This window comes from Nilaparvata lugens, chromosome 3 (assembly GCF_014356525.2).
Source record: "Nilaparvata lugens isolate BPH chromosome 3, ASM1435652v1, whole genome shotgun sequence".
NCBI lineage: Eukaryota > Metazoa > Arthropoda > Insecta > Hemiptera > Delphacidae > Nilaparvata > Nilaparvata lugens.
In genome coordinates, this window is record NC_052506.1 from 57,630,632 (window position 1) to 57,650,538 (window position 19,907).

The window sequence follows — 19,907 nt, forward strand, 5'->3', positions numbered from 1 at the left end:
CTGATAAGTGCGGCCTTTGTGATGAAGTTTTTACCGAAACAGACACAAAGGTACGCCATCATGCACATGAAAATGGAAAGTTTTTGTGTGCTGCTCATGTGTCATGTAATTTAAATACTCGAAGTGATGATATGATTAGCTGTTACTTCCATAATTTTAGTGGATTTGACAGTCATTTTATTCTAAAAGCTCTCGGAAAATGTAAAAAAGAAATTTCCTGTATCGCCAATACATCAGAAAGATTTTTGACATTGACAGTGGGAAAAATTAAGTTTTTAGATTCATATAAATTTATGAATGAATCTTTAGAAGTATTAGTGCGCAACTTGGTAGATAGTACAGATATGGAATCGAAGTTCAAATGTCTGTTTTCAGTATTTAATGACCCCGATCTCGAACATAGGCAACTCTTGTTAAAAAAAGGAGTATATCCCTATTCGTACATATCTTGTCCTGAGAAATTCGCTGAGACTTCTCTCCCTCTGATAGAATGCTTTTATAATGATCTTAACGATACACCCCTCTCCCCCAAAGAATATGAGCATGCACAAAGAGTGTTCTCAACATTCAAGTTGAAATCTCTCGGTGAGTATCATGATTTCTATCTGTGCCTAGACGTCATGCTATTAGTTGAGGTTTTCGAAGAAATGAGGTCAATGCTTTTTAGGTCATATGGCCTCGATGTGACTCATTTTCTTTTGCTTGCTCATTACACTTGGAATTGTATGTTAAAGTTCACCTGGGTTGAACTTCAATTGATTAGCAATCCTGATATACATCTAATGTTTGAATCAGGAATGAGCGGTGGTGTTTAGTTTATTGGCAAGCGTTATTGCAAAGCCAATAACAAACACATCCCTGACACATATGATCCCACAAAACCAAGTAACTATTTGCTTTATATAGATTGTAATTCTTTGTATGCCCACTCTATGAATCAATTCTTACCTTATGGAAATTTCAAGTTCCTCTCAGAGGAAGAAATCCATGCTCTTGACTTTACAAATTTGGAGAGTGAATCAGAAACTGGTTATGTAATTGAATGTGATCTCAAGTACCCACAGGAGTTACATGATATGCATGCCAATTTCCCTCTTGCTCCACTTCATCAAATTCCTCCTAGCAAATTATACTCCGAGTACCAAACCAATGAGAATGGTCAAACTCTGACTAAGAAACTCATGAACACACTTTTTGATCGAGAGAGGTACATTGTTCATTACATGAATTTGAAGCTGTACCTTCAACTCAGATTACAATTAACAAAAGTACATCGCGTCATTAGCTTTTCCCAATCGCCTTGGTTAAAGAACTACATTGAGTTCAATACCTGTAATAGGCAAGCCGCAAAAAATAAATTTTTAGTCTCATTCTTTAAACAAATGTCTAATTTATGCTATGGAAAATCGATACAGGGAAATCGGCATCAATGTAATGTTCAAATCATCACAGACACCAAGCGTCTAGATAAGTACATTTCAAATCCCCTATGTAAACGCTGGCAGATAATAAGTTCAGATGTGATTGCGGTTTTCTCGTGAAAGTTGGAACTAAAAATGAATAAGCCAATCTATTCAGGTTTCTGCATCCTGGATTTGGGTAAACTACACATGTATGATTTTTCTACTGTAAATTGCAAAAAATCATACCATGGCAACGCATCCAGCTTTGTATGACTGATACAGATAGCTTCCTCTTATCGTTGGAGACACCCGATGTCTATCAACTGATAAGAGAAAATCTAGAATTGTTTGACACTTCAAATTACCCAGCTGAGCATGAATGCTTCTCTAATGAGAGGAATAAAGTTGTAGGGAAATTTAAGGATGAGGCAGCTTCAATTCCTTTAAAATCTTTTCTGGGATTACGGGCCAAATTGTATTCATATCTTGTAAATAATGAGAAGGAGGGAACTGTAAATAAGTGTGTAGCAAAAGGTGTGAAGACACATGTAAAAAATAGAAAACTTAGTTTTGACTTGTATAAGAAATGTTTGATTGAACAATGCCAACATATAGAAAAATGTAATATGTTGAGATCCTTCAATCATAACATACATCAAATTGAATGCGCAAAGGTTTGTTAAAGCCCGTTCGATGACAAGCGCTTTATTGCAGAGAATGGAATCGATACATTACCATTCGATCTCTACAAAATAGCAAACTGATTGCACAGATCAGTGTGTGTGTAACGAGGTAGTGACCAACACATCAAATTCTGTTTCAAGCGTGTATTCACACAAAGAAGGAGAAGAAGAATGAGTAATATTAGAGCAAAATTAGCAGCAGAGCTTCACTCTGCTGCACGTGTAAATTACCCCACATGTAGATATGAGTTGAAGAATGAGAACAATTTATATCAATCAGATCTGATTGAGATGGGTAGCTTATCTAAATTCAATAAAGGATATCATTATATTTTAGTTGTTATTAATTGTTTTACCAAGTACGCTTATTGTATACCTTTGAAGAATAAGACTGCACAAAGTGTTTATAATGCACTTGAACCCATTATTCTTAAGAATAAACATATGCGCTTTTCCAGACAGATGGAGGGAAGGAGTATTTTAATAAGCATGTGAAAGATTTGTCAGATAAGTATAATATCAAGCATTATTCTGTTTTTAATGATAAGAAAGCTAGTATCGCTGAGAGATTTAATTGTACAATAAAATCAAAAATATATTGATCTTCAACTGAACGTGGGAGTAAAAACTGGGTTAATAACTTACAAAATATTGTAGATGATTATAACAATACAGTACACAGTACCATTGGAATGTGACCTAAAGATGTAACTAAAAAACATCGTAAATGTGTTTTAGAATCACTAAACTCTGCATTTAATAGACAATTCAAATAAAAAGTGTTGAAACCAAAATATAAGCTAATATGATATTGTGAGAATTTCTAAAAAGAAACAGATATTTGATAAAAAATATCTAATGAATTGGTCACCGAATATTTCCGAATTGTGAGCATACATCCCACAAGACCTATCACTTACTCATTAGAAGATCTTAGTGGGGAGATAATACAGGGTAGGTTTTATCAAGAAGAAATTAAAAAAACACATTTGAATGAATCTGAAAGAAATGTTTATTTGATAGAAAAAATATTGAGACGAGATAAGGATAAGTTGCTTGTGAAATGGATTGGATTTCCACAACCATCATTCATAAATCGGGAGAACTTATTAGAGTAAGATTGTAAATAATTAGAGTAAGATCATATGTTAGATCACATGGTATAATTTTATCAATTCATATTTGTTGTAAATAATTAGAGTAAGATCATATGATGTAAATAATTATCTATCCACATCTGTTGTGGATAATCATTGTAATATTCTTTACATTGTGTGTTTTTTAAATAAAAACAACTTGAATTGAATGTTCGCTCTTTCATTTCTCATTTTTGTCATAGAGAAGTGTGAAGTACTAGTAGCATGTGGCACAAGGTGTCTAGATGTTGAATGGGTGAGTACATGTATGTGTGTGTCACCTAGAAATGCTTCATTAGCAAGTGAACCACACACATGAAACAGTTCGTTCTGTTTGTATATCTCACTTTCTCAACATGAACAAACTTGTCATTGTAAATTTCGATAAGTTAATTGCACAAGAGGAAAAGCCTGTATGGTGTAAGGATGGTACATTGATACCACATAACGCTAGAATTCTCATTGTGGGTCCATCTGCATGTGGTAAAACGAATTTATTGTTCAACTTGATTTTTTCCAAAAATGGATTGAGATTTAAACATATTTATTTAAATACTAAAAGTCAATATCAAGATAAGTACTTGTTTTTAAGAAAAGTCTTTTCAAAAATGAAAGGTATTGAATTTCATGTGAATGATATTCCCGAGAGCATTCCACACCCAAATAATATACCACAATATTCTCTAGTTATATTTGACGATTTACAACTTAGTCACACACCTCAAATAAGAGATTATTTTACTATGGGTAGACATCGTAATATTGATACAGCATATTTTATTCAAAGTTATGGTGCAACACAAAAACATTTCACCAGAGATAATGCAAATATGATTGTTATATTCAAAATTGATCAATTATCACTCAAATTAATACATAGAGACTATGTGGGTGAAGATATTTGCTTCAGAGATTTCAGTAAATTGTGTTCAAATGTGTGGAATTCTAAGAAGCATAGTTTTCTTACTATTATGACTGAATGTGTAGCTAAAGCCGCGTCCACACTATGTTGATCGACAAAGTTGATTGACAATGTCGAACAAGTCTGCACGTGTCGCTAAACATTGTTGAGCGCTGTCGAGTTGAGTCGAATGCAACCCGAATCAGGTCGGTCCGGATCAAAGACAGTCGAGTTGAAGGCACCAGTGTGGACGTGTTGATCTTGTCACTGCCGTTTTGAAAAATAGAATAGTGCTATACTGTTGTTCAAGTGCTTACATTTTTATTGAAAATGAATTGGAGTGATACCCAAATGTCGAGTTTTATTGAAATGTACCGTGATCGTTCTTACTTATGGGATTCAAGTGATGTTGACTATAAAAACAGAAACAAACGGCATGATGGTTTGGTGGAAATTGCGGTGTCATTTGGCATTGAAAAAGTGGAGGTGGAAAAGAAAATTAGAAATTTGCAAAGTCAATTTGCAAGGGGAATTAGCAATAAATCTTCCATAAATTTCTATACTTTTTTCTGCCTCAACAAGGCTAGGCTGTACCCAAAATCTCCGCGGGCGACTATCTTTTTGGCTTCCCAAGATGGCAATAGGAATTGCAGCAGAAGCCGCTGCTCCAGCATCTTCATCATCACTCATTTTATATAAAAACTCGATTCATATTTAAAATAAAACACTCGATTATGTATGAAAATTTATGATGGTTGTCGATCGACTCGTCCACATGTACTGAGGCAATTTTGTCGAGTTGACACAGTCGAAGGTGTTGAGCGACTTTATCGATTGACCGGGTCGACAGAGTCGATCGACATAGTGTGGACGTGGCTTAATAGTGAAAAATATAGGCAGGGTCTGGATAACTTTATTGACATTCAGTAGAGAGTGAGTAGCAGTGAAAGAATGAGGATGTCTCGTAGAAGACAAAACGCTAGCATTGCTCTAATCGATAAGATTAAGAAATTGAGGAAAGTTATTAGAGATAAACATAGAAGCATTGTACATTTTGAAAAGCAATCTGACGATTACAGAGAAAAACTTTTTAAACCGATTATCACACCTCTAGTTGAAATGGGGAAAACTAAATCTTCTCACCAATCTGATCAGTGTTTTATACAAAAAAAGGAGGAACAAGAAGAAGAAGAAGACGAAGAAAGTATGGAACTGGGAAAAACATGATGATATTAGTGAAACAATATCAAGAAGTTGCATCACCATCAGCAGCTGAAAAAGATCTAAGCATGAATAAATCAAGTATATTTAATTCAACTAGGCTTGAGAGTGATACAAGCAGCAAAATAAAGAAGATAAAGAATCAAGTGCTTGCACAATATTTGTATACATTTCATAGTGAAAAATTGGATAACTTGATTCCTTATGGAATTTCCTATGATTCTGACCAAAAATTATATTTTATGGGTGATATGGTTGTTAGCTTTGATAACTACTTCTTTTATATTGATAACAAAAAATTCCAAATTACACATGGTCTATTAGAACTGTTATTTGCTCAAAGACCAAATTCATAAATCTCTTTGATGAAAAAGATCTAAATAAATACAAGAAGATTTTATCAATAACAAAAGTTCATTTGGATAGACAAGGATATGTGAAATGTAACAGTGGTGTAAAGTCTCGCTTAATTCAAATGCCGTTTCCTGTTAAAAAAACAAGTAAGAGAGGTTCAGGGTTATTGAAATTTGCAAAAAATACTTCTAGCAATAGAATTTACTAATATTATGACAACTATGATGAATTGGTTCAGAGACTTCATTTATTAAAATCATCAAAATTTGCTGGACACTCGGGTCATGATGTTGAGATTGCATCAATTATAGAGGAATTATGTGAAGGTAAAATTATTGTTTAGTTGCAGAATGAGCGTGCACAGATTCGGAGGTAAAAGCGAGAGAGTCGCTGCAAAGGAAGAGATTGTATGGAATGAACCAGATCTTGAGAGTTTTAGTGAGAGAATAATACAGGCAATTAATCAACAGGGTGTTAGTGAATCTCTGCATTTGTATTTAGATTCACAATTATCTAATATAGTTAAGAATATTGGATTGAACAAGATCGAAAAGGAACACATCTTCAGTACATTACAACAGTTATCTGACAATATCAATAGGGGAATTAAAGAGAGATCTATCAATTTGGAGAATTCTCTACATGATCTCAAATCAACAACAGAGATATTCAGATCACACTTGAATACGATCAACGATAATAAAGTTGACAAGAATTATTTGGATGAGAAATTGAAAGTTATCTCAGACAAGATTAAAGATTTGCAAGTATTAGATAGAAATTATCTAAATACCAGATTGAAACAGCTTAGCACAGAACTTTTTACTAGAGTAAATGAAACTCATTCATTATCGGTTGATAAGGAATATTTGGATAAAACTGTGCAGGCATTGAATAACATTGTTATAACAAAACAAGAGTTTGAAGATCGATTATCTGCAATGACTAATACGATAAAGACAAATCTTATGGAGGGGATTGAACAATTTGTTTCAAAAAATTATTTAAATACATTGCTAACTACATTTAGCGAAACTTATGTATTGAAAAATGATCTGAGTAGTGAAATGCAAGCATTTATTAAGAAAGATGAATTACAAGCTACAGTCAAATCAATTCGTGAGGGAATAGCATCTTCAATTAAAAATACTGAGAATGATGAAGTGACAAGATTACAATGTTCAGCCGCATTCACCGATTATCTCACTTTATTTATACATCAAATAGCCTACCAAATAGTATGGAACTATGCGAAGGTTAGCTTTCATATGAATTGGATTGAGGCAAAACAGCATAATTTGACAGAAGATCTAGTAGGTGATTTAATTACCGATAAAATGGGTCTCAGTATCTACAGGAATGTTCTAAAACCCTAAAGTTAGAATCATATCAATCCTTAACTGATTTTCACTATGCAAATTGCTTGGGAGAAATTGCATGGGAAATAGATAGCTACATTCTATTTCAATGTGAGAGAGTGTTCTCTACTTCACAACCATTTTTTCAAAGGTGAAACAAGATTATGCACGAAATGTGTTAATGGTCGAATTTGAGATGAATTAGAGCAGAGATGCATTCATCCTTGTGAGCTCTATGAAGTAAAATTGCAAAACATGCCAATGATCAAGTATTGAACTAGGCCGGAACCGCATTCGTCCTTGTAAGCTCTGTGAAGTAAAATTGCAAAACGTGCCAATGATCGAGTATTGAATTAGGCCGGAACCGCATTCATCCTTGTAAGGTCTCTGAAGTGAAATTTTCAAACATGTTAATCATCAGCCAAGAGGAGAATTGGTGTGTAATGATAACATCCAAGGTTGTCTCATGGGAAGCTTGTATATGATTGTAATTAGTATATCCTTATCTATAAACGTTGCTACATTGTGCTGTGAGATGAGTGAAAACTACAACAAGAAATGACACACTTTGATATGTCAATTTTCAATGAACTTTCATTGGAGATATATCTCATTAAAGCATTACATAATGTTTTTCAGTTTGATTGGTTCTATGTAAAGAATGTACGATTTGGTGAGAATGATTTAATTTATATCAATATAGATTCAGAAGACAACTTTGAAATCACTATTATTCTTCCAAAAGAATATTCAACTGTGCTGAATACACACACATAAAATAAAGAGAAAATAGTGTGAAGTTTCAGCTATTTCGAATTATTTAGGAATGTCTAATTTCGCCAAGGAAAAACTTTTCCAATTATAGAAATGAGAAAATAAAAACTACGACTACCTACTGTTATAAAAGCTGGGACTATGCCCAGTTTTGGAAAGCCAATTTTCTGACTCCAGCTGTTGGACTGATTAACTGTGACCGTTGCTGGCTCTGTATCTGACACAAAGAGAAGCTTCTGCTTGACCAACATAACGGTTTAAAACTTTGCAGTGGCTACAGTTACGGTAACCATAGCTCAAGTTCGAGTTCCGGTGCACCGGTAAAGTTATGACTTCGTTTACGCATGCGCCAACAAACTTCGTTTGTCACAGCCTTAGACCAGTTATAGAATAGACACGCTGGGAAGTCTAGCCTCTGAAGCCACTGCGAAGTTTTAAACCGTTATGTTGGTCAAGCAGAAGCTTCTCTTTGTGTCAGATACAGAGCCAGCAACGGTCACAGTTAATCAGTCCAACAGCTGGAGTCAGAAAATTGGCTTTCCAAAACTGGGCGTAGTCCCAGCTAAATGATAATAAATGATAATCTGCTATGGAAAACAAGCTATGTTTAACAACAATGCATTGTTTAACAACAATGTCTATACGATGCGTGACGTCAAGGTGGGCGAATTTGGCAGTAGATGTTGGCTTCATCGACTTTTAGTATGAATATACATTTGGCCGTGTCTACTCTATAACTGGTCTAAGAGCGAAACAATAACCGGTAAGAATGTTCTCTCTGATTCCTTCTACTTTGTGGCTTTCGTGCATTGGCGAATCAGTTACAGTTCCTCTGAATGCTAGTCACAGCTCAGTAGCAGTTATCACAGTGAACGGAACTTCTCTAACAAATACGCTATTAGCGCATGCGCATACTTCACTATTCTGGAGGAGTATCGTTGCTTACGGAACTACAAGGCTAGAACACTCAGGTGATCAGCTGTTCAAAAGCGTACACTTCAACCCGTGTTTACATTGAAATCCCTATGTCGAGTGGAATTTTTCGTGAATAAACGTTGATAATTCTACTGTTAATTACTTTTTAGAATAGTGGCTTGTTATTTTATTTTCCCGATACATATTTCAACATCTATCATTAATTTTAAGGGCAGCAATCATTGAGTTCTCACAAAATTCCTATTTATTAGTCAACAAATTTGTAGGTTATTTGTACTTCAGTTATAATCACGTTAAATTTCAAAACACGTAGTCTAATAATTTATTGTCATGAAATAAAGATTATAGTTGAGTTGCTGAAAGTTTTAAGAACTAGGCCTACAGATTGTTTTTTTATTTTTATTACAATACACCTTGATTTCCAGAGAGGAACTCAGACTCCCCATTTGAAATCTTGTAGTATGGCAATCTAACTTTATTTGATTTCATAACTTTTCAGATGAAATACACAAATAAGTCTTATTAGAAAGTAAGGCGAAAGTAAATTTGTAAGTTTTTTGTCATCATATAATATAATAAGTATTTCTTTTTCTTATAGAGCTTATTATTGGAATATAAATTCTACTTCTACTTGAAGTACCTATAACAAAAATGTTATGAAATTGGAAACTTTTATGGTTTGGATTATATTGAGTAAAAGAGCCCAACATATTTCCAATAGTTTTTATTATAGACTAAAATATGTTTTAAATGATTATATTGTTAGCTTACTCAGCAAAAGATTTCAATATTCAGCCTTATCCAGTAGGTACCGGTAACTTATATTTTATTTACGAATTTAAGTACAATGTATTTACGGTTGCGCTCAACTCTATTCTGAAGTTTAAGACTAAATTCATTATTATTTCAAAACTTCCAAGTAAAAAAGTGTTGATTTTAAATCGTGTAGGATAAAAATATTATATATATATATATATACATATACCGTATATATGATTCATGGCTGGCATACATTTAATAGAGAATGAGTTACAATTTATAAAATAGTGTACCGTACCCTGGTAGGTCTACAAAATTAACTGTATAGTTTAACACCGTAATTTTTTTTATTGAAATTATGACATTTACAATCATGAATAATATTTCAATTGAACTACTGTATATACCTATACTTTCTTCAAAGTTTAGAATCATTAAACTGCCAGTAGTGTTTTGGATTACGGTATGTGTTTCCTCTGACCCCACAACTGTGGGTAATTGATAAAGGAGAAGTTATTGAAGATCGTGCTGTAATTCAAATAGCTTACAAATAGCTATAATCTCAATAATCTTAACTTAGCTGGGGGACTCTAGCCTTTGCATGTTAGAAGAGACCATCATGAATATTAATATAATTTGTGCAAGAGCGCGCTTAATTATGCATAACCAAGCGTGCAGACAAGAAACGTACAATATCTGAAAAGAGCAAAAGGAACACTAGCTCACACTGAAAGCGTGCTTGGTTGCGTTCAGTGTAAACAACGTGTTTCAATAGCACTTTTCAAATTTTGTTTTCTGGGTCATGCATGATTCTACGTAAATTTGCACATATCCATTCAATGTGATCATACAATTATTCTCATGTATCAGGATATTATTCATATTATTACTGTTGTGACCAAGAATAAATCTTTCAAGTAGTATCCTACCAGAGCGTCAATAGACATATCATTGGTTCATTAGCGCTATTGAAGAATATGCATAGATTTTTCATGATATGACATGGTCTTACATATGATATAAATATAAAAACTCTGATATCTCACTCTGCAATAAATTATTATTTACACTGTATCGATCAGCCATAACCCATAAAGAACACTTTACTTACTTACCGGTACAGTACTTACCTCCGATGAGTAAGATGTACTGTATTCCTCACGGTCCTGGATCGGGGAATCGTCAAATTTTCAAATTGTGTCAAACTCACTTTGTTAAGAGTAGAAACAGATTAGATAAAAATGATTCATGTAATTACTGGATCAGGCTGAATATTGAAATCCTTTACTGAGTAAGCTAGCAGTATTATCATTGATCACATATATTCGTTTATCGTAACCAGCTTGACCAACCCAACGGCTTAGCTATTTTCAGGTTATGAAAATAAATTATTCGATTATAATCCTATTATTCTTGATAAAATCTATTTTATAATATTTTTATGATATTCATATAATATTTTCAGTTGAAATGTCCATCTTTTACGTATTTTTATTGCTACCACATATCCTACCCAATATCAAGTAAATGCAACGATGCTATCGTCTATACTAGAACCAATAACTATAAAGCAAAGATTTACTTACTTGAATAAATAAATTAACTTTTATTTCGTTATGATTTTTGAAAAAAACACCAGACCTGGTGTAACATACCTTAGCTATTTATAAGGTTTCCAGCCATGACATGCACTGCACACGTTAACCGCCAATTATGAACTTCACTTCGAATAAGATTGTTTCAGTATTTCACATTAAAAATTGATTACCGGTATATATTTCACATGCAAATGATGCTTGAGTTTTGATTGTTGAATACGTTTTATTCTTGTCTTATAGCACATTTTTGATCGATACTTGGTGAGGTGGGTACAGTACCTTAATATTCAAATAAAATACCATACCGTAAACGGCCTATAAATAGCCTACTACTGTGTTGACATTTCTGAAAATGAGAAAATGTATGAACAATGATTTAATCTTTATAATTTCTGTAATAATTATTAACGTTCTTGACGACAAAGTCATCAAAATCATGTATCCATCTACAAAATATCAGCATAATATTATAAATCCTACCTGAAGTTGAGTGTAGAATGTAAGCTTAAATTTCATGGATTGGGTGTTATTACCTAGGCTTAGGCTATATTGGCAATGGTCATTCACACGCCTTTTTTCAACACAATCAGAGATTTTCATAAAAAAATCTATTAAACTACCTACTAGGTTCACAACGAAGTTTGAATGTAAAAACATTTTTAAATAAAAGTTTAAAAGAGACAATAATGCTATAAATAGTGTTATATAGTGTTATTATATATATATATAAAACACTTATAAAGTGCTATATATAACACTTTGATATATATAACACATAATGCTATAAATAGTGTTACATAGTTTGGTCATATATTTTTTACTTTCCTTGTCCTATTACCATAGTTAAGGGAAGTATTGCTTTTCGAAAAAATAAGGTACCCCAATTTCTATACGTTTCAAGGTCCCCTGAGTCCAAAAAAGTGGTTTTTGGGTATTGCTGGTCTGTATGTGTGTGTGTGTATGAGTGTATGTGCGACTGTGTACACGATATCTCATCTTCCAATAAACGGAATGACTTGAAATTTGGAACTTAAGGTCCTTACAATATAAGGATCCGACACGAACAATTTCGATCCAATGCAATTCAAGATGGCGGCTAAAATGTTGTCAAAAAAAGGGGTTTTCGCGATTTTCTCGAAAACAGCTCCAACGATTTTGATCAAATTCATACCTAAATTAGTCATTGATAAGCTCTATCAACTGCCATAAGTACCATATCTGTAAAAATTCCAGGAGCTCCGCCCCATTTATGCAAAGATTGATTATAGATTCCCAATTATCAGGCTTCAGATACAATTTAAACAAAAAATTCCAAGTGGGAAAGATTGAGCATGAAAATTTCTACAATTAATGTCCAGTAACATTTTCACCTAAAATTTATAATAAGCTCGAAATTCGAGAAAATGTTATTATTTCAATTGCAAACTGTTGGCAACTGTTGATTCTATTAAATCATTCACTATGAAGAGATAGCAGACTTCGTGTCTCCAGCGTTATTGTCCTGTCACCAGCTGGCTTGGATCTTTGAAGAGTAGACTTTAGATGCGCGTGAACACTAGCGTCTGGTGATAAATTTTCATAACGGCAAGGAAAGTTGTGTGAGTGCGCCACACCAGATTTTTTACAGCATGCAATAATAATATTTTCATTGTTTTTTGAAACTCTTGATTGAATTGAAATGAAGTAAAAAAAGAACTTATCTTTGACCGCTGCTTTTAGTGTTGATGCGACTGGTTAAATACCAATAATTTCATCAGATTTTTATTTGAATCCTTGTATGATTCAAATAATTCTTGATTATTGTATGATTCATTCAGTTCACAATTTTATGCGTACCGGTAGCCTATTTATTTGTTTCTATTTTAATAAATTATTTTTTTTCTTTATTGAATATCCATTATTTTTTTACTTGTTGAATATATCACAAATGTAAACTTTAAAATATAAATTCCGTATTTTTAAAACTCATTAATATGGCTAAGTTCAATTCCTCCACCACAACCCTCAAATTTTGAGAGTTTACTGTTTGAACATAATTTAGTTTGATGATGCAGCACACAACGAAACGGTCGTCACTAACATGAGTTTTAAAAATATTTCTTCTTTAAAGTTTACATGTGTGATATATAATAATAAAATGTATTTGAATTGAAATTTTGATATATTATTGGATGAGGTTGCTCTTTGTATTAACTGTACATAGTAATAAGCCTTATCTACACCAAGTGCGCTATGCAAAATATTACTGTGAAAACGACATTATAAACAATCAAGTACAGCAGTAGGCTACCTACGAAGGCTAGTCAATATGCAAGGTTTATTGCGATAGACTCTTCATACCTTGGTCAATAAGAGTAATATGGTTTTTAGAACTCAATTATTATTTAATTAAATCATATTTAATAAGAGTTTTTATTTAAATCCTCAGTGAATTCTATACCTACAAAAAGTTATTGTAAAATTCTATAATAAAAGTTATTGAATGTCAAAATTTGAGGCTCGATTTTTATTCATATAGATTATTGGTAACTGTAAATAAAACAGCTCAGTTATTGAATAACTAAAATTTATTGCAAATGCTCTCTATGAAACAACATCAATAAACTTAATTTATATTTATTTACAAATGAAACTCACTTTATCAATGATTGATTACATTAGTAAGTATATATCTTGTTTATTCAAAACCAAATATAAAAGCTCATTTTATAAAATGACATTATAGTAAGTTACCCTTTCTTTGAAAAGTTTTTATATTTTAACATAAAATAATAGATAAAAAACACAAACCACAACTACTAGTTTCAATGTTTTACATAATCTTCATAAATACATTATTATATCGTTCACATATCTGTACTAATATAATAACATTTTGTTTTAGTGGGCTAATATTATCAATTATTTAGATCCTTCGAGTTCATTAATGTATAAATTTGCAAAATATCCTGAAAGTGGTAATCTCATTGCCAAACCTACCATGGAAATGCAAGATAGAAAAATCTATTTTTTAATTTTATCAATAAAAATAAGTACCTATCCCTGAATACATACATTTTAAGAAAATACAAGCTTATTTTTATACTTTACTGAATGGCCATCACGCTTTTATGCCTCTTTACACATTAGCTAACCATGATTCTAGTTTTCTCATTGAATCATAAAATAAGTTAAAATCTATGAAAAACGTGGTAATGAATTTGAAATATGATACAATTGTGAGAAAACCTTACAGATTGTTTGTTAATGTGAAAGCGGTTTCAATCGGACTTTTGACCGGCACTATTGAACTTGTCTACAATGATCAAGCTCAATGATGGTGGTTTACCATTCATACAATCTATCATACCTACTTCCATCAACATACATCTCTCACACTAAGGAGAACACACTTGAAATGATTTACAAAAAAGATAAGTTAGTAATTTAGTTTTCTCTAAAACATGAATAAAATCTTATTAGACATTATACAGACGAATTACACACTATTTGTTTAGTAGAACTGCTTCAATCAACTGCTTGTGTGGATTTTCAGTCGTCAAAAAATGTTTTTAATAAAAAGCTATACAAATTTCCTGTAATATTAATGATTTATGAAACTTTATTGCCACTCAATACGGAACAAACTGCCGGCTAGCGAATTACGAAATTCGTGTTAGCAGACTTATTAGTAAACCAGAGATGATATATTCATATAAAAAGAACAATTTGACCCAGACATTTCAATCGGGGTTTAATCGGACTTTGGACCGGCACTAATGAACTTGTCTACGAGACCAAATTGACTGAGAACGTTCAAAATAGGTACAGAGGTCCATCTCATATTATATTCTTTGCTTTGAAGTCATTTTTTTCAAGAACAACAGGACTTGAAAAAGTAAACTCGAAACTCTATACACAGGTTCAGCTTAGCTAAGTTCAGACGTTGCTTAATTAAAGAGTTTGTTTCCCACAGTTTTTCATTGAGTTTGCAATGCATTTCTCTAAATTTCTTAAAGAAATATTTTTAATTCATAGGATTAGATACATAATTGAAATCAACCGGAGATTGAATCAAGCCTGAAAGACTCTTTTGACCTTGGATCGAAGGAAGTGCAAGCCAAATGGAAAATGCAGAATGCTGAGGAAACGCAGAAAAATGCTTGATAACTCATGAAAAACGCTGAAACCCGCCTTTTTTGGGTCGTATCATTGGTATTAGTTCTAAACCCTTTTAATACAATATTTCTACACCTCAGCTGAACTTCTCAACCAAATTCGAAAATTTGCTGTTTATCTGTTCTCCAAAAAGTTTAGAATACGCAGAAAATGCTAATTTTAGGTGTAAGTTGATTTTTTTGTTGAATCTCCACGGCAATCAAATCTCATTTCCCCCACCCGAAATCAAATCCTGGCTACGTGCCACCAGACTGATCAAATTATTTGCATCTCAAAACGCAAGAAGACAGAGACAGATGAAATTTTGTGTGTAGTAGTGGAGGTGATATTGTGGTAGATGATATTCATATCAAATAAAAATACTAGAAATTATCACAACTACCTACTTATTTCAAATAAATTAAAATAAATGGTTGTGAAATTTCTGCAACTGCAAAATATTGATAGAATGACATAATATAAAATAATTATCCAATGAAGTACCGTATATAATACTTTTTAATTTTTTTTTCAAAACATGAAAAATTGCGAAAGTAACAATGAATTGTTAATCTACATAAATGCATTATTATTCACGAAAGCACACATGTTTTGTAATGTACAAAATTATACAATGGAAGTGGGATAACCTATGGTAATGGTAAAACGATGTGTACGGTGTCAAACTATAGGATAACATGTTCACTACTGTCTTTGCAGAATGAGGAACAACACACACGATGAACTGTCCCTGCGGTCTTTGTGACATATTTTCGTGCCTGAAATGAAATAAAAATAAATTATTTTCAAAAACTCCAATTGATTGGAATGAAAAGAATACCACAAGGAATAACAGAAGTAATGAGTTATACAAAAATGTTGTCACACAATAGTCCAGTCACATATACATTGGTGCTTGCAATTAATATTGTAGTTCTGATTTTTCAATATATCTTTTGGATACATGAGAGAAGTCCATAACCAATTTCTTCAAGCAAAGGAAATTTCATTAATTTCCTTGTGATAGATACAGAACATCGTATTTTGGGTTCATTTTCCAGTTTTCAGCTATTTCTGCCAAATCCAGTAATCAGACAGAAAAATTGGTTCTCGCCCTTTTACAGATAAAATGGGATCATGCAGAACTCTCCATCTCCAATGAGTAATAATTTATCAAAAATGTGTAAAATTAAAAGAAAAAATCAATTCTGATGAATTTTAGGTTTTGATCAACAATATCTTCCGATTGTTACCATTTACATATATAATTCAAAATTCCTCTGGGAGTATTTTTGTGCTTTAGAATCTAAGATCAGGTAGAGCGCTTCATCTCATATAGATTTCCAGGTACACCGGACAACAATGCTCATCGTATTGTGAAAAACACCTAATTTTCAGCTTCAACCATCATCACCAACTACATTGTCCAGCACAATGACAGAAGTTAATGATATTATGTTCTATGAGAATCATCTGTTAGATGCACTTAATTTCATTCACTATTGGAGAGGCGCGCATAAGGACAACTCAAGGATCAAAATTTCAAACTCTTTGTCACCTTTAAATTTGGAAGAAAAATAGCACAAGGACTACTGTACCTTATTATTTTATCTATCAATGTTATTACATTAGTGTCATTTGCATTGTAAATAAAAATAAAAATAAATTTATAACTTTTGACACAATGCTCAGATTTCATCTTACTACACTTCATTCTTCTCGACTCGTCAAGGCGGTCCAACATCATGCATCATAAGTCAAATTCGGTTGAGAAATGGAAAAATTGTTGTTGAGTGTACTTAGCCCATATTCCAATACACAAAAAATGGCCAATTTCTATCTTTTATTGCAAAAAATAGCAGGTAGAACAATTTGAAATGAATTACCTCTCACTCATTGCAAGCTTTTATTCATAAGACTGAGAATTATGAATTTACCATGTATTTTCATATACACATGCTTGTTGTTTGTGAAGTCTAATTTAAATGTATTTTCCAGTCATAATAATGTCCACTCTCATTACACACTGAATTGATTAAAGATCTGAAATGAATTTTACTATTATAGATCTAGTCATACTAGTTTTAAGGCCCGAGTAAGCATATTTTACAATCACCTACCGTTAGGGAATTACTTGAGAAGGAATACAAGAGAAAAATTAAAAAGTTCCTATTGAAGAAATGTTTTTATAGTCTTGAACAGTATTTTAGCATTAGGTTGAACAGCATGTGATAATTTTTCATATAAAGTGAAAAGATGTGATTTTTAAGTAAATTTACAGTGCCTGTACAATATTTTATATAATGTGTCTTGGGCAATGAATAGGCCTAAAATTTGAATTTGAGCGCGACCAGCTTTGTTAGTAGTTGTACAATAAACGGTTTTTTTAGTCTATAGCTGATTAATGTCTTCTTAGTTGTTAGGTGTGGTTTCTAATATTGACTCCACGAAATGGAAGTCGTTGAACAAATCGAAATTAATGGTCTACCGGCCCGTGTGTACCCAGGAAACAAACAATTAGTAGGGAACATCTACAAAACCCAACCAATGGAGAACGGTCCTGTCTCAAAAATTTGTTTTGGAGACACCAACAATAATTATGAATGTTCCAGGCGGCCTCCAATAGGAGATCAAGGCAGTATTCTAATGTTAGAATGCAAAACTCTAAAAAAGTAAATTCGTGTGGCTTTTGTTGGTGGGGAGTCTCTTGCGGGAAGGTCTCACCGCCTGAATATATTTAAGCCGTCAATGGGCCTTACGACTGTCTTACTTCAGCCAATACTTCAACAATTTAGCGTGCCCATCTGATAAAACGATAATGCGAAACTCTATTATTATTGGTATTGAAAGCAATTTGTAATTTGCATACAGCATCGACAGGAAAACAAACATGATTTGATAGGTTGATAATTACAAGAAAGCTCACCTGATAATTGATACGGTGATCACCAGCCATAAACTAGCAAGATAGACCCAGCAGAAAGTTTCAACAATAGCTCAATCAGCCTGTTATTCTCTGAAAAAAGAAAAATAACTGTTTCTAGACCTGCTAAGAGTTTATATGACAATACAGTAGGCTACCTGTATCATACGTATTCAATGATTCTTTTATAAAATCCGTTCTCAAAACCTATTTTTTGGATTTGGTTTTGAGGTGTTCAATCCTGAGTGAGACAGGAGTCAGGTGTTATAACGTGAAGCTTTATATGCAACCTAAAGCATGCTATATAATGCAAAGCCTATAAAGAGCAAAAAAGAAAAGATTGATTCTTTATTGATTGATACACTAAGTACATCATCAAAATGGTAGGAAAAGAAAATATAAGTTAACATTGTGCTATTCCTCTCCCAGATTTAGTTAAGGTTAGACACATAGTCCAAAATAGGATAAGTCTTGTAGTTGTTCACTACAAGATAATAGGTAACTTAGATGATAGGTAACTTGTATTGTTCAATATTCTGACAAATTCTACTCCTCCATCAACTTCTAAAATGCAATAGGCTACTTGCCCTACTTGAATAAACTCTATTGAAAAAATAGAAGATGCATAGCCTATAGATTACATTTTGATCTTGTTCAATGGCTATTAAATAATTATGTTTGTATTAATTTTGTTTATCTTTAGATTGACTAATAACTACTGTATTCCTAGCCTACTTTATTTCTGTAGGCTGAAAGATACAGCAGATTATAATAATCCTAATTTTATTATTTACATGTTTTATCAATATTTTTCAGTGGGTAGGTAGCCTATTCAGTAATTCAGTATATTCAGTCCATGACCGGCAGTCGCCAGACAGACTTCGTCAAAATATAAAACAATCAAAACACAAATAAAGAGATGGCCGCAGATAGGTTGTTTCGTGTGGCTCTGTAGATGGACTGCCATAGTAACTCATTAAACAATCTCAAACTGGTCTACAAGTCCACTGGTCTCATCATCTCTCAATGAGTAGAGAGGGTAGTTGATAAGTTTTTCTCGAACCAGCCTACAAAACTTCCCATACTCCAGCTCACGAACACAAATTGACAGTGTGTTAAAAATTTTTAGCATCCAATTATTTAATATTCAAGATAACAGTATCTAAGTTTTCTAATCAGGTCCCGATATGTTGTAGCCTATCTGAGTATGGATAGGCAAAAATTTTAAGTGACAAGCATTTACGTTATTACTTATCCAGTGTAAGTTATTCGCCACGGTCCATAGATCGGAGAATCGTTTGGTTTTATTAAAATTAAAAGTGACTGTTCTGTATAATTAGCAATACTTGCTTTGAAGGTACATTTCAGATGTTAATATTTAAAAATTATTTCAAATAGGGCCTAGGCAATATTATTTTAATCTTACCTGGTACAGTGATGAATAGCCTAATCATACTATTAATCGTTTCAACTTTCTGTTTTAAACGAATTCATCAATATTATGTCTTTGTGTTTGATAAGTCTTCTGCTAAAGAAGGGCTTATTTATAAGAATAAACCTACCAAGTTATGAATAATTTTGTATCTACTGTACTTTGTTACATCTTAACCTGACTGTTCAGTTTGTTGATAAAACATAACCTAATCTCATTCTTACAATCATGCTAAACATAACCTGAAAAATGATCAGTTGAAGTTTTAAACCGTTATGTTGGTCAAGCTGGT

The 19,907-nt window shown here is 32.7% G+C and overlaps 1 long non-coding RNA gene across 1 annotated transcript; it reads right to left on the reverse strand.

The window, feature by feature from the left end:
* Positions 1-15,760: 15,760 nt before the first annotated feature.
* On the reverse strand, positions 15,761-19,881 carry LOC120350503. Its single transcript, XR_005570814.1, has 3 exons — positions 19,610-19,881; positions 18,187-18,276; positions 15,761-16,039 (listed from the first exon to the last, which is right to left on the reverse strand). It is a non-coding gene; the product is annotated as an uncharacterized LOC120350503 (long non-coding RNA).
* Positions 19,882-19,907: the final 26 nt, after the last annotated feature.